Source organism: Myzus persicae, unplaced genomic scaffold (genome assembly GCF_001856785.1).
Source record: "Myzus persicae strain clone G006 unplaced genomic scaffold, MPER_G0061.0, whole genome shotgun sequence".
In the NCBI taxonomy this organism is placed as follows: domain Eukaryota; kingdom Metazoa; phylum Arthropoda; class Insecta; order Hemiptera; family Aphididae; genus Myzus; species Myzus persicae.
This window is the reverse complement of record NW_019104046.1, coordinates 110,722-128,230: the sequence shown is the minus strand read 5'-3', so window position 1 is coordinate 128,230 and position 17,509 is coordinate 110,722. Positions and strand designations below refer to the sequence as shown.

General features: G+C 29.7%; 1 long non-coding RNA gene across 1 annotated transcript; it reads left to right on the top strand.

Moving 5' to 3' along the window:
- Positions 1 to 12,515: 12,515 nt before the first annotated feature.
- On the top strand, positions 12,516 to 17,308 carry LOC111038047. The gene is made up of 3 exons (XR_002604933.1): positions 12,516 to 13,586; positions 15,819 to 16,103; positions 17,182 to 17,308. It is a non-coding gene; the product is annotated as an uncharacterized LOC111038047 (long non-coding RNA).
- Positions 17,309 to 17,509: the final 201 nt, after the last annotated feature.

Sequence of the window (17,509 nt, the reverse complement as noted above, 5' to 3'; positions counted from 1 at the left end):
TATAATAGACTATAACGATATGGATAATGGATATGGAAACCATGTGAAAAGAGTATTATTCGCGTTTTAGATCTGTTTTCGTACTTTCAGGGTCGTATTAAATTGAACACCTCAAAATTTGAATATTATCTTAATAGCTAATAAGTGCTCACGTTATATATATATATATTATCAGTCACACCCGTTGATGATTATGCTTTAATTTTAATATACAATATATGCATATGATTATTAACATTTGTTGGTGATTCATATAATTGTATTGATTTGATAGTTTATGTAATTCACGGTAAAAATGATGATATATAATTCTTTTATTATTAACGTGCATTACATGTTCTTACTTATGCTGCTAGAACCACAGACATATTATCTGCGCTTAAAAATTAGTAATATATTATTATTTTTTATGAATTTTTTATTGATTCTAAAGTTTCAAAAATTTGTGTAGTGACCAAGTTGTGATCCAATTTGTATTATGCTCACGTAGTGAAGTTGTTCTAATTAGACAAGGGGAAAAACTACTTAATAGTTTTACTATATCGATCACAAAAGGTCAAATTGGATAATATAATTTAATAATTATGGTTCAAAAGTTGATGACCTAAGATATTTCAAACAACTTTAAGTCCAACATTTCAGAAAGCGTCCATCAAAATTTAAAATGTAATTAAATTATATCACGTAGTTTAAAATCGATAAAAATAATTCTTTTTCTAATTAATTATAATGCATTTAATTTTATAAATCAAATATGTTACCTGAGAGTTAACATTAAAAAAAAAAACAAATTAATACTGACCTAGTTTAAACCATAATTCTATTTCTACTAAAACATTAATAATATGTATTTGTTATGTTTAATTTATTGTAATAATATAGTTAGTTATACCATATTTTGACATAAATCATAAACAAAAAACTGGTTATTTTTCTTTAAGGTTTAAATAAGCGAAAATTGATTTAAAATGCAAAATAAAAAGTACTTATTTAGATTTGTCTAGTATTGAAATACATTCTAGTTCGGAATACATTATATACTATGTATTATGTAACAATTAAAACAAAAAAATAAAATAAAATAAATATCCAGTTACTTCCGAGTTCAATTCATTATATTAATGGGAGAGCAATATTAAAAATCATAACCATTCATTTTGTCAATATTATGTTTTCATTTTTTATTCATAGGTATGCTTCCTAATCATATTATATTTTATACTTTTATCTAATTTTTGGTTTATATATATATATATATATATATATATACATATAAATGAAACTAGTGTTTGAGAAGTTACTTTTTTAAATATATTGCGAATAATTACAATTTAAAATTATAATTAAATTATTATTCAGTTACTTTTTTTAGTTGGTCAAGTCAGATAACTTATTATTATTTTGTTTTCCAAAAATATCACTTAATAATTATGTTGTGATATGAGTAAGTGCTACGAGTACTTACCTCTATTGATGATAATCAACAATATGAAATTATTTATTAAAATGTTTGTTATCAATTAAACATATTTGGACAAAAGAAGTAAATAATTTATTTTCCTACACATTATTATTCTTTAAATTAATTTTGAATAATAATAAATTTCCCAAATTACAACTAGGTAATTATTAAAAATACAATATTTTTTTGTCAAATAGCTATTACAAAAATTTGACTGTCAGAAAATGGTACATATGATACAAATGATACGTCAGGTAAGCACATATTAAAATAAGGTGTTCAACACCACAAGTAAGCATATTATTATGATTTAAGTGCCAAAAACGTATATGGGGATATGCGTGGTATACTCGAACGAACAAATTCCTATTCGAGGTTGATGAAACGAATCGCGTTCCGTTTATTTTATGCTCATGTCGATTAAACACGAACTCGAGATATTTTTATTGTTTAATCTTTGAATCTCAATTATAATACATTCTATAGAGTATTAAAAATGTTATCGATACGATAGTAATCGTTTATCGCACTCTAACGAACTTATAATTATTACTGATGAGTATACGAGTATATACGACCTGGATATTATGATTCTTGCAGTACGTGTCGACATACCTACGTATATCGTTTTCTGATTTTAAAACGCAATAAATCTGTATTATAGAAAAACATCAAAACGTATATTATAATAAGATAAGTAAGAATAACTATTTCCATTTGTCCTAGATCGGTTGTCTTTTCCGTTATTCTGACTATTCGTGATTATTTGAAAACAGTTGACAATGATGATTATAATATTCTTGTATTTCTTATCATAATATACGTTTTGATGTTATTCTATTATTTAGCATTATTGCGTTTCGAAATCAGGAAACAATAGGTATACTAGGTGTAGGTATCACAACACGTACTGGAAGCACAATTTTCATGTAGTAATCTGAGATAAATGGACTTGTCTGTTTGAAGTAGGGACAATTGAACGTCGTGAAAATAAAAAATCAATCAATAAATGTATTTTTTGGTAAGAATTAAAAAATTATTCATTTTAATGCCCAATAAATCAGTATTAAAATATTTTAAGAACATTACAAAAATTGATAATTCAGTAATAATCGAAATGAGATGAAATATGTTCGGTAAATCTACGTGAAAATTATGTTTCAGTTCTGATTTATGAAACACTAAACAGATTATATATTATGATGTACCAATAACCCGGCGGTCTTTGATCGTCACATGAAAATAAATGCAGAGACGCCAAATCGAATAAAATTCGTTCAGCAAGTACCCATTTACAGTTATTTTTCGTAAGGTGATTATCGTTTGTGCAAGTAAATATACGTAACATATTATATTATTATCTCATTTACAAAAATATGCATAATTATCAGGAATTTTTTATTATCGACCAATTTTAAGTTATAACACGTTTTTACCCTTGATATTTTATGTTCCAAAAATAGATCACTAATTCGATAATAATTGTTTTACTACTTTACTAGATTTTAACTCTGCATTATAATAATATAACATAGAACCGTATAATGTATATTTATAACGATAGTGATTTTAAATCGTAGATTTCTTCACTCGGAGGTCATTATAAACGTATTCATTGGACATTATAAATATTTAAGAATAATATCATCATAATATCTTGACGTGGATGCTACTGAGTATAACACCTTATATCTGTAACCGGTAACCACAGAATAGATTTTTTAAAGTTTTAAAATATATACATGATATATATATTCTAATTACTAGATTATTTACCAGCAAATATGCAGCTCGCCCGAACATGTATCTTTAATGAATGCATTTATTTAAATTCTATTTTTTAATAACATCATTTTAACCATCACCAACCATTAACTACATTTTCAAATATCAACCTTTTTTACCTATATTATGTAGTAGTATAGTAGTATTCCTTTAATGAGAGCTTTAGAGAACCCCTAAATCACCCCCCCCCCCCCCACTGGTGCTTTGGAGCTGAAGTGCCCACCATTCAATATATTGAACTTTCATTTATTATAAACTACTTAGATATCAGTTATGACGTAGAACTAAACGTATTAGTTGTACACTACTACTAAACAATTGGTTAAATTTGTTTTTTACTCCGAAGTTGTTCATGATAAGCACCTAAGAAACTTTATTATCAACATAGCAGCACCCACCATAAAAAATCCTAGATCTCTTACTATATTCCTCAATAATGGTTTTATATGAAATAAAAAATATGGGTATGTAACAGTAATTTGTCTAGTAGGTCCGTATTGTATAAGTGTTTACTACGAAAATGTTTACAAATTATGGAATTTCGACTAATATAAAATAATTACCTTAACATATTCAAATCAACAAATCCCCGATATCTTCGAAATCTAGTATTAAGGACTAATGGACTACTGTCCTGGGCACATGAACTTTAAACACTCAGTTGACTCAGTTGAATTTTATTTCTTTGTAGAAACATCGACAGTTAAGAAAATGTATCTGTTTGACAATTTACTGTAAAAAACTAAAAAGACGGTTCTCATTTGAAAAAAAAAAAACAAGTAAATATTTCAGTGCTTTTACAGCCATATTGTATACAAGTAATAATGTGCAGTCTTGTTGAGTGTTCGAATATTTGTACTTAAATGCTAGCACAAGTATTCTTAACAAGACTGAATTAATGTGTAGGAAAATCATTGACATTTTCAACAATAATAATAATACACGTGCATTAAGGTAATACTATTATAATACCTATGCGAGGTATAAACTCATTTTGAATTTACGTGAAACTTGTATTATTACTTATCGCTTATTCGTCGTCTTGTTCTTGTACCTATAGATATAGGTAAACAACGTGGGCATATTATCATATGGTAATAATATATGCACACTAAAGCATGATGAAGTGCTATACGTGAGTTTGTTTTAAACTTAAAACTGTACCTACACAAGTACATGGGACAAAAAAAGGATGAATTTTAAATTTCACTTCACATACTATCATCGATGAACACGGCGTGTGAATCATTGGTCAGGCATTAGAAAAAGTCTAGTTCGTAGTGATTTGAAAAAGAAAAATAAATCCTCGGAGTCAATATGGTTTTAATTTTACTAATGGTTTTTTCTCTTAATATTGACAATTGTAATGTTTATTATTACATTATTGTATAATGTATACCCAACCCAACCAATATCAAACAATATTCTATCTTAATATTCGATATTCAAGTATAAATTAATTTTATTTGGAATAATAATGTAATAATGTACGCAAGGCATTTTGTAGTTTCATCGCAAGTATCATATTATTATCGACGACAAAAATGTACGGTTACATACTGAATACTGATGGTATAAAATATATATACAATACAGCTCACAATAATGAATTTGATTCTGTAAATTGCACTCATATTATAACGAGAGGCTAAATTTAAATGAAATTTTTAAAACTAGTTTAATTTCCTAGTGATTTTTTTTTATCTATTTCAGTAACTGGTTGTAGGTAGAGGGTGTTTATATACATTATACGAGTACATGTATGTACTTGTATTAATGTATATTATATTCATGTTTTTATATTATTATTATGTACCATTATTAATTTATATTTTATAATATATTTACTGTAATAGTTGTACAAAAATGTAATAAGGCAGCTGGAGACTATAATCAAGCCTGGGCATAAACGAGTTCAAAAGTTTAAGTTAATTTTAACTTTTTAACTTATTTTCATAAAATTTAAATTCAGTTAACTTTATTTTTAACTTGAATGATATTTATTTATATCACATTTATAAACAATGAGTTACTTTTAATCAAATCCAAGTTATGTTACTCAGTTGAGTTTAAAGTTATATGGAAAAGTATACAATAATTAACTTATTTATAAATTTAAAAAAAAAAAATAGGATAACTATTAACTCTAAAATGTTTCCAATCAACTCAAATTAACCCAATGAAAAATCCTCATTAACTTGCCCAGGTTAGACTATAATACGTAATTGTGCATATTACACTAATTTTGTTTAATAAAATAATTATACAACTTCTAGCGATTTCTAGCATAATATCATTTAACATTAAATTATATTCATTATATTCATATATTATCATATATTGGTTGTCATAGGTATAATTTTCACTAAACCACGTCGTAATTTTTGTTATGTTTTTTAGAAATTTCATTTTCTAAAAGTTTATCCTAGAGTAAATTCTAAATCGCATCTCCTATATATACTGTAGACAATCGTCGGACGCCACATTATTATAGATATACAATAAACATTAATAAATACCTATTACAGCGAGTGAGACTACAACCTACGTTGGGAATTATGGGAATGGGAACATTTAAAAACATAATAACCGTGTAAAATTTATTACCTGTATATACCAACTACGCTGCAAGTAAAGGCATTAGGTATAATTCGACATTGACGTCATTGCTAGATTAGAATGTATTTTTCGAAATTAGCCAAAACATGTCTGACGTATCCGATACTACAATAATAAATTATAGAAATGAAATGAAAGTTTAGATTCAACACCGCGCAGCATCCGTCGCGGTCGACTAGACCATTGGCTAAAAATACGACGACGAGACGCAAAAAACGATTTCACATACACATAATTTAGTGATTCGCCTACTGTGCTCACCCTCTTATGTCTCTTTAACATAAATGTAATGATGGGCTGGAAACAAGATTTGTTGTTTTTTACCTATCTACGTGAGGTTTTTGTTGTTATGGTATCGGAGATATTTTTAGAAGATAAATATTACAATCCAATCATACTCATTTTGCTCAGTGTTTGGAAAGTTCCTTTATAAAAGAAATAAGTTCATGTTCAAGTCCACCTTGTTAAAAAGAAACGAATGTAAATATAAAATAACTCGTTTCTTGTCCTTACCTTAAAGAAAGGAACTAGCTCCTAGACAATAAGCACACCTTTCGTTTCTCAATAATTTAAAAATAATAAATTGTATTATAATTTTTAGAAATAAATTGTTTAATTACGTAGTTTTTTTTTGTTCATAATATATTTAAAATAGTCATTTTATTGAAAAAATGTCTAAAAAAAATTGTAAAAACTTTTTCTCTAAACATTATTTAAATTCTCTATATTTAAGAATAAATTAACGAAACAAAGATAAAAAAAAAATCGTGCTTGTGTTTCTCGAAAAATTGAATGAAATCACCGGAACGAGTTCCTTCCAAGCAATGATTTTTCTTTACATAACACCAGGCACTAGTGTTCTCAAGCTACAGCATTCTTTGAATTGAATTTCGTACAATAAAAAATAAAAATAAAATAAATATAGTCCAAAGTATAACATTGTTAAAAAAAAACATGGCTACGATAAAATACCACCGATTGTTCTCAGAGGTGATTTTAATATCGATCTGAAATCTCCGCGCTGACAAAAATTCGACCTCTTCGTGGGCAACACGTTTAGCTTGTAAATTGTAAATTTGTACCAATCCAAATGTTTCAACAATTTTTAGAAACAACACATCGGTTGACGCAATATTCACTCGTCATATAATCCACTATATTTCCAAGTTCTTGAGATTTTTTGTACTACTTGCGGAGAGCACCGTTGAGATACAAACTTTTGTTTATCATAAAAACAACCCCCTATCCCTCTTTCTAAGGTACATTATTAAGCGATTTTTTTTTCTGAGAATTTTTATGTGTTAAAATCGAATTTTTTTTATGATTTTCAATTATTGGTTGTTCTAAAAATAGAATACAAATCAGAATTAATAATAATATAAAGGTGACATCACGGACGAAACTTCATATAGCTCGCCACACTAAATACATTAAAGTTAACACTCTAAGTCAACCTGTGTATACAAACAAATATAATACATAAAGTGACTTGACAGAAATAAAGATGTGTAATTAGTACTAGGTATGTGTAAAGATACGTATATGTGGTATTTTTTTTCTAAGTTATGTCTAATAGGTACGACAAATTTGAATTATCAAACATATAATTAGAGCGCTCATTGAATATAAAATTACTCTGATTATTGTTGAGAGCTTAAATTAGAAATATTTGTAATAAATAATTGAAAGTGAATATTCAATCATCCCGATGGCTTGACAAAACATTTAGTTCTACTGCAGTAATGAAATGATAGAATTGTTGATGGTTGAGAAACATAATATTTTAAATGTATAACAATAGATTATGTGTGTTTCATAATCATATATCATATACAGCGTGATTCACCACGAGTGGTATTCTGCAGCCCCCATTGTAAGCATACTCTAAAATAATAAATTGATTTAAATATTTTAATTTTTGAAATTTTCAATTATCTACTTATACCATATTTTAACCTTCAACTAATCGACTATAAGCATTTATATGTCATTATAAATAATGTTGAGTTGTTTAAAATTATAAATCAAGTTTTTTTTTGCTAAACGGTAATATGAGTAAATTTAAAAAGCATTAGAATTAAAATAATTTGTTAACTACATTGTATATTTTTTTTGAAAAGAGAATAAAATTTCAACTTTTATTCGTCTAAAAAACGGATTAAAATTATTCTTGTAAATTCCTTAACCCACGCGACCGAATAGAGGTTCTCTGAACTCGTGTGACCTTAGAATGTTTTTAATTTATCAACTGATATGTTTCTCAACAAACTTATTTTTTTTTCAAATAAGAACTGTCTTAGTGTCTACTGTCTAAGCCTTGGGCATAGATTATTTTGTAATATTGATACATCTAAATTGGAAATAAAATTAGCAGCTTCTGAGTTTCCTAGCTCCTTAAATTTAAGTAGGTAATTTGAAAAACAATCCTTAATAATGGTGTTTTAAGTAAATTATAAAATGGTTGATATACTTGGATTACATATATAATTATTATACTTGGACAGTCTTTACGAATAATAAAATGTTTATTTTATATTAATGTAAATTACTTACTATAATTACCTACTAGTTGAATAAAAATCAGAAGAAACTACACTCCTTCAAATTTAAATTTTGATACATAGTATATAGATACATAGCCTAATAACATAAATTAAAATAGAGTAGCACTCAATTGAAAAAATAATTTTGTATTGCCACAGGACACCCCATAACATAAATGGCATAAAGAATATGATTTCAATATTACGGATCAATACAATAAATTATACTTTATTTCTGAACTTTATTCAGTATTTCAAGGTCACGACTCGTAGTTTCATTGACAATATATTATTATGTTTAACAACCATAATATAATGTAATGCAATATACGCAGTGTATAATATTATTGTACAACGCGATCACAATTACATCAATAGCTGTAAGCATAAGCGAACAATGATCCTTTACTTGATTATTATCAATATTTCATCAAACTCTGAAACGCAATCAAATCACTATAACGATTATCAATTATTAAAGTCTTTGTGCGAGTGATGCAATTTTACAGATTTTTTTTACGAGAATTCGACGAAGAACTTTCGATATCAGTTGATATTATGTCAATATTTTGATGTCCACTTCGATTCCTAATAATATTTCATGTTACCATATGAAGTACTGTTGCCAACCACGACGAATCATCATAATAATTCATGGTTTCGATATACGTTTTATCACATTAATATCATAATATTATACAACACTACAGTAATTATTGCAGTAATAAAATACTAGAAAACTGGCGTGTACCGGGCAATTCAATATTAGAGGTATAATGAGAGTTATACTTTTTGCAATAATTTATGTAGATTTATTGTAATTTATTATTATTTTTTTTTATCAGAATACCATAATATTACGGGTTCACGTTGTGCATACCGATTCTTACAATATTATGATATAATCTACAATCGGCATAATATTTTTCTAATTTATTAATTACTATTGTTTCTAAGTACAACTGTACTGTTTCGCGTTATCAATCGAATTGCACAATACTATAATAATATTACAGATATAATATATTATTACTATAGAAGAAAATAATTAAGGCTAAACACTTCTTTTCTCGAAAACCATTAAAGTTTTCGGGGATATTTTTTCTTTTAGATGATTTGAAGTCATTAAAAACAACAATTAAAAAAAAACTTAGTTTTAATTTTTTTAATTTTTTCTTAAATTAATAAATGACTTGAACTGTGTACAAAAAATAACTAGCGTTCACCTAATAAAAGAACCACTCTGTACACGCCGTTAATTAATTATTATAGAATCGCTGAAGTAATTATTAATTAATCATTTTTTACATGTAGATCATAAGTTATTTCGCTATAAAAAGAATTTCTTTACAATACATGGATGGATTTTTTTTTAATAACAATACCATAATAGTTGTATAATATTGGTATTATATTGTACCTACCCATTGCATGGTCATAATATTATACCTAACTACACAATAATATTACTATAGGTTTGAAATCCGTAGTTTTTAAATTAAATACTTTTTGTGGGATCCAAACATGCATATTGATTATTATTCTAAACAACGCATATTTTGTTTATATGAAAATACTAATAATCGTGCGTGAGCTTATTATTGTGAAATCCCGATATTAATACCTGTTAAACAAAATAAATGACGGCACTTCCCGTGGTGAATAAATTATTATTTTTTAATGGTCGGGTTCTAAAAATAAAAATTAGTATGAGATATATAAATTAAAAACCAAAACGTTATAATTATAATACAAATATTGTATATACGTCTTTTTAGTATGATAGAGGCGGTTATGCATAATATCGAACAGCATATAATTATTAATTATAATATTATAATACTAAAACAGTATATTATAGAAAATGGATTACTAAATAAAAGTGTCTTGATAGATAGTTTTTGATACAGAACTATAAACCACTATAAAATCCTACACACGTCGTCACAACTCACTTATCGATCACATAAACATCCTAACAAAACATCTAACCAAAACAATTCTCGATAACCCACCCTAGTATGGAGTATTATTGTACAAACGGATCGCCCAAGCTAAAAAACTGTAAATAAAATGGTGTTGTCACCTACTCCTTTTACCTTACCCTAAAACCACAACCCATAAGGGGCTTCTCCCTTTAAGTCTTTATGTTAAGCCTAAATTTTCTAATACGTAATATAATACTTTAAGATTATCATACAAACATTGTATATAGGTCGTTTAATCCAACTAAAAAAAATATATAGATTATGTATATTAATAATATTATACGCATATATAATTTTTTATATACCCATTATAAATGAGTTCAGTATAAGCAGTATATAACACATGATATTTGGAATAGGTAGTCATTTCCATTTACCCCAAAAGTATGTGGTCAATCTAAATTGTTTAGGCAATTGAAAGCTAATTTTTTCTCTTAAAGTGGTCAACAATAATTTTTACTTTTTATTTAAAACGCAAGAAACCTTTTGAGTATATTACTATATATTTTATGTACCAAAACCAAAAATAAAAATATGTACAATATAGCAATACTTTTGTAGAAACGTCGAATTGTACGAGCATTGTACATCGAATTTATAATAATTATAAATTCGATGTACAATATTCGTACTACAATTATTGTAGTTTAAGTTTTTTTTTTTAAAACATTTTCCTCGTCACGATTTTGCTCCACAAAACAATATATTTTGAAATCTATTGTACGGGTAAAATAAACTCAGCGACAACGACAACGACATTACTTTGCAAAAAATATTGTTAGTAATAAGAATATTGGTCGACTTTTGTAGTTTTATTTTTTTCTCAAAAGCGCAAAGAGAAAATACGTCTCTCAACCCTTATGGCTTATATTAATATACATGTGAGTATTACATAGTTGTCCGGTTTTATATTATTCCGGATTGAAGAAAGATCTCTTTAATAAGAAAAAACTGTTTATTATTGTTGCACCTATTCGGTCATGAGTACCTTTGTATTCCCGCTGTGCGCTTTCTTCTCATGAACATGTCTGCAGAAATTAGGTATGCGGTTTACGTTATAAAATATGGTCATACAAATGAGTGCACCATCTCTCATATTATTATGCAGAATATGGTGAGTGACCAATAAAAAAAAATAATAATCATAAAATCGTGTTTTCCGGAAAACCGGTTTACAGTTGTTGTACAGCCGAGTGGCTCGCACGACGCGTTAGAAAACGGGGAAAACCCCAGACACTCCCGGATTCTCGACCGACCGGAAATCCCGTGGAAACGTCTCTCTCGCGTTCGCATTTCTAATGGAATTTTACGATTCAGTAACATATCATTAGAGCAAAATGAACAATAACAGTTATTATGGTGGATAATCCTGGAGGATCTTGTGCATAAAATAAGCACGTTATTCTAGTAATTTATATATCTGTCTACGCTTTACGGTACACTTTTATAAAATTATAATTACACCAGTATACCTATAGTATAATACGTCATTAAGTGGTTAAAAATGCAGCAAACTGGTTATTTCTATTAGTTATATAACAGACAAATATCTGGACGTAATTAGCAGTAATTTTATAGTTAAAAATACGTATTGATTAATTATACCTATAGTTGTAATACTTAAAATATTTTAACTAAAAGGTTAATTACTATCCAACCAACGGAATATCGAATAAAAAAAAATTAAAAATTAAAATTCTACGATTTCGACAAAAGACTTTTTGTTTTAATATTTTTTTTTTTTTTGCAAGCGGGTATGACATGATTACCTTCTATGCCTTATGATAATGAAATGAGTACGATACAGGAAAGTGTTTAGTGTATTATAAATATAAATATATAAATAGTGCATATATAATATATATATATATATATATATATATGTTACCCGTGTATAATAATAATATTCTACCGAGGTGTAGGTAATAACTAATAAATAATAATAATAATAATTCATGTAAAACCTAACGATTAACTGCTACGAGTCTCCGCCGCGGCCGCCCGGCCACCACCACCGCCGCCACAGCCGTCCGTCAACCACTTCCACGACGGCCGCCGCCAGCGATTGGCGCACGCGCGCGCACACGGTCAATGCGATATAATTTTTTTTTTATAAAACGGTCGGCAGCGCGGTCGCTCGTGGTCAGTACCGAGTTCAATGTCAATATCAGAGGAACCGCAATTGTTGCCGCTGCAATAGTGCAATCGTCACACTTCGCAATCACAGTTCTTGGATATTCGGCGATATACATTATAAATATATAACGCAGACTTCCGTACGCGACGATATTTAGTTTTTTCCAGTTATTTTCGATTTCCGTCTCCACGTGTACCTACATCCGTTTCGCATCCACGGCGAGGTCGTAATCGTTTCGCAGTCGTTATATCGCGGGTTTTTGGCGTTTTCCGTCGGTCATTGTGATATTATACCCACAGGAGGTACCTATATCTTCTACAATATTATACACTCTTATAATCTCGTCATCCGCGAAGCCCGACATGTACGTGAACCCGTGGATCAGGAAACACTCGACCATCAGACAGGTGATCGACAAGTTGCTGTCGATCAACACGAACAAGACGAAGAAGTTCGACGCGATGCTGAACAAGAAAAAGCACTCCGGAAGTAACCGAACGGCGGCGGCGACGGCGGCGGCGAGGGCGGACAAGCGACGAAAATGTTAGCACACCGGCCGGGCGCGAGACGAAAGTCGTGCAGCGGATTTTTATTTTTTTTCGCGCACGGTCGAGTAGAGTAACGCGACAAGAAAATATGTCCGTCCGAAAATGTTCCTACCTGTATGTATTAATATATTATTATACTGTCATCGTCCATACCGCAAATATTTGGATGATAACCGCCACGGTTATGATAAACCTACGCCGGAGAGAGGCGCTACAGCTTCCGCCAATGCCACCGCCGAAGAATATATAATATAATATACCTATAACATAATATATATATAATATACGTTTGCTATACGTTTTGTACCCTCGTATCGTAGTATAACCTATAGTATAGTATTATTATAGCTGTATAATATAATATATGATGATCAAGGCCACAAATGAAGGCGCCGCATCCAATATTATGAAAAATGATAATTATTATATGTACGCCGATTGTAAATATATTTATACATAATATGCAGCACAAGTATACTACGTCTCACACTCCGAGCACGCGAGGTAAGCCATTGAATTTTTTCGATTTTTCTTAAACGCGCGTTTCACGGTTTTTTTTATCCAAGACTGGGTATACTATGAATAATAGGTCCATGTGCACTGCTTTTGCAGCTGCTGTATAGTATGGTTTTTAATAAACCGCGGCCCACACGCACCTCTTCGAGTATAGTATTATGTTGTGTTATATCGATGGACAAATCGATCGAAATTTGAAGTTGTCTAGGACTAACGGGTGTTCAATACGCCTGTGATGTTGATGCCTTCGGTTTACCGTGTACCTACGATTAGACATTTTCAATCATATGCCCATGGTTTTACGATAGACAAGCGCCAGCACAACCGCAGTAATCGTAAACTCGTAGTAATAATATTTTTAATTTTATTTATGATAATATTATAGTAATATTTAAGACGTACATGTCCCAATATTAAATGATCTCAAATGAAAAGGTCGTCTCCCGCATACGTGTACGGTCAAGGCGCGTTGAACCAATCTATAGTAACTGATTGAAAAGGGTCATTTTTTATATTTTTTTTTAGTCTATTTTCATTATCATTGTTTACACTAGCAAATCTTCTGCATAATCTGTGACCTGTGCACATCATACCCACAATGTAAATAGCGTTAGGTACGCCCGTTATAAATATATTCGATTCATGCATATAATATTCATCCGTATCCGATTTTGACGATGCCTTAAAAACTAAAATTGAAAAAATCCCAAAACCTCAACGCAGAAGCCTATACAATATTGACTGTAATGCCTTCTCAAGACACACATTAATTGGTCCCACGGTAAAGAGTAGTCGAGGGTGGAATCGAGACGCTCGATCTTTTTTTTTTTCGCACTCTTAGATTTCGTCAACTATATTATTTTTTCCTTCGACCGTAACGACAATCCTTCACTATTTAAAAACATTTAACAAGCGCACCCCAATAATATATAGTACACGTTATATGCTATAGTTTTACCGTATAGAATTTTTTCGTTGACGACGATTTAAGTACAGTTTTTGAGTATAATACAACTCATGCACACATAATATATGTATATAATATAATTGCAGACGATGTTTTCTCATACTAATAAAATAATATCGTTCAATACTATAAGTACGTGTGAGTGCAAACGAAAACCACCCAGCCTTGTGTATATAGTGCAGATATTGTGGATTTTCGTGAAAAATATTCGGCAGACCGACGAGACGGTTATAATAACGCCAATAATATAATCGTATTATGTTGTGATATACATATAACCTACGGCGCCTATAGTATGCGCGTACCGCATATTTGATATTTTATCACGAAACCCATTTGCAGTATACACCATTGATAAGGACGGGTTTAGTGGGATATCAAGATGTATATTAAAATACTTATAGGTATATACTTATATACCCACACGTGTAGTCGACGCGTGATAAAACGATCGGGGAAATTTAATATTATATTTACCGTATTGTTACCTATGTTCTACGAAGAATTTATAATATAATACGTATATAGAATGTGGCCCCTGAAACCGCTACTACGAAAACTTGTGACGACATTGCGGTCTCGATGGTCAAGGACTCCAGCGAAAACCACTAAAAAAACGCGATCTCGAGTCGCATTTTTCGTAGGCCGTAGCCGGTTTTGTTCTGTTCGTTAGCGGTTTCGATATTTATTGTTTGAAAGTTATCGTGTCATGTCTTAAAAAACGCATCTTCCGTTTCGTTGACCTCTGATGGCGGAGAATGCCACTGCCACGAAGCCTAGAAAAATACGAATATATAAAACGCGACTATCGGAGGCATCAGAATCTTCGATGATATTCTAAATCGTAATATATTATAGCATAATAATATAGTTAGGTAGGTAACATAAACGCGATTTTTTTTAATCACATTTTAAAAATCTTTAAGTCTTTTACCAAACCCGTAATTATTATCTTCAACGATCTTCGTTCACATTCTTTCATTATTTTAGTGTATAAATTGTGTTTCTTTTTCCGTCGTTTTTCTACTTTTTGTTCTCTGACAACTTAAACTAATACTATACCTATATATTTGCGTACCACTTCCAGTCTTAGTATGTTTAATTTGAAATGTCCTGGACGGAATGCACCTACGTAGACTGTGACGTATTTTTCGGGGACACAATTTACTCAATCTGCGATAAACGCACACCGCGCCACGATGATTGTTTTTGTTGTATTACTATAATTTAATGTACCTTTTTGTTTTTCACAGCTGTTTGTCGGGGTCATCCGGATATAATTTAAACAATTCAACGTCCGGAACATAATATGACCACAGTGTTATACGATGTACCCGGATGACATATTCTGCTGGTCCACTTGCCGTCAATTTAGTCAAAACGGATTTGGACTGCACCTAAGTAGAATATAATCATCATCATCATCATCACCACCATATTATTATTATACCGACGACCATGGAGACAGATTCGCGTTCTCGAGTGACAATGAACGACAACGCATCGTCTGCAGCCACATTAGATTTACGTAAAAGCAGGTGAGAACTGTTTTTGATTATAATACAATAATTATACAATGATATATATAATTGCAATAATTATTATCAAACATCGTCAATCGTTTGGGAAAATATATATTCAAATCGATCGATACGATTCTCTTGAATTTCTATAATAATGTATATTTTTTGGCATAACTATGTCTCATTGTTTAAACGAGATGCGCTATTATTAATAAGGAACCTTTAATGAAATCTCGGTTAAATTACCATTTCAACGACAAGATCGGACAACTGTCGGTTATTGGATATAAAACTGAAAAATAGAATAATTGTTGCTACCTACAATAGTCTCATAAGTATAGATAAAAATAATACATGATTTTATGAATATTTAAATAATTAGATAAATTTCATCCAGAAGGGTTGGGACTGCAAATAGTAGAAATGAGGAGTTTGAATGGTGTTTTCTCATTATAATATAAATTATTACAATATCTTGAATTGCAGTAGACTATATCGTTGTGGAATTTAACACGTTGCTTCTTAGAGATATCGCATGCCGATGCCGTTGAGCCATTAAATATATATCTCGATTAAATTCCAGCACAAAAATGATCCACATATTGTACAAAGCCCTTGGTTTGAAATCGAAATTCGAAGATGGTGCCAGGGAATAATGCACCTGCTGTTATCCAAGAGCGTTGCCCGCGATACATAATAATATTTTAATAAATTATAAAACAAATTCTGTGATACAGTGACATTTCGGACAGACGATTTACGCACGCTAATTGAAAACAGTCTGCGAGTCAACGAACGATTCGACCTGTTGTCTTTAAAAACACCAAAGCGTATTTCAACCGTCGTCGGTGTAATATTAAATTGTGTTTGTTCGCGTCAATTGAAATAATACCACAGCACCTAAAACTATGTGCTAGTTAATAATTTATGCATAGCTTTCGGCGTAGATCGTTATATTGGCATGTAATAAATAATAATTCGTCAACTCATTTAGAGCTCTAAAATGATTTACTGTTTAACCTCCATAGTATTATGCCTAATAATATGTTAATCGTGAATTTATATTTATTATTTGTTATTATTTTTTTTCCAGATTAAAATTTTATTTGGTTATACAGTTAAGTCAGAAAATCTATCGGAATTACGAATACTACTTGAAGATGTTTAAGACAACTATTATTTATACTATTTTCAACGTATGTGCTTGTAATATTATTTTTTAGTTTTTACGTGTAGTTTTTTTTTTTGTGTTATTTGTATAATTTTATTGTATTTGTATGAATTTATCACTTTTGCTATTTTTATATAAAATATACTATATTTATTTAAAAAAACTAATGTTTTTTACGTTTACAAACAATCCATCGCGTATGCGTATTATTATTGTTTATTATTATATATCATAGCAGCGTTTACCGTGT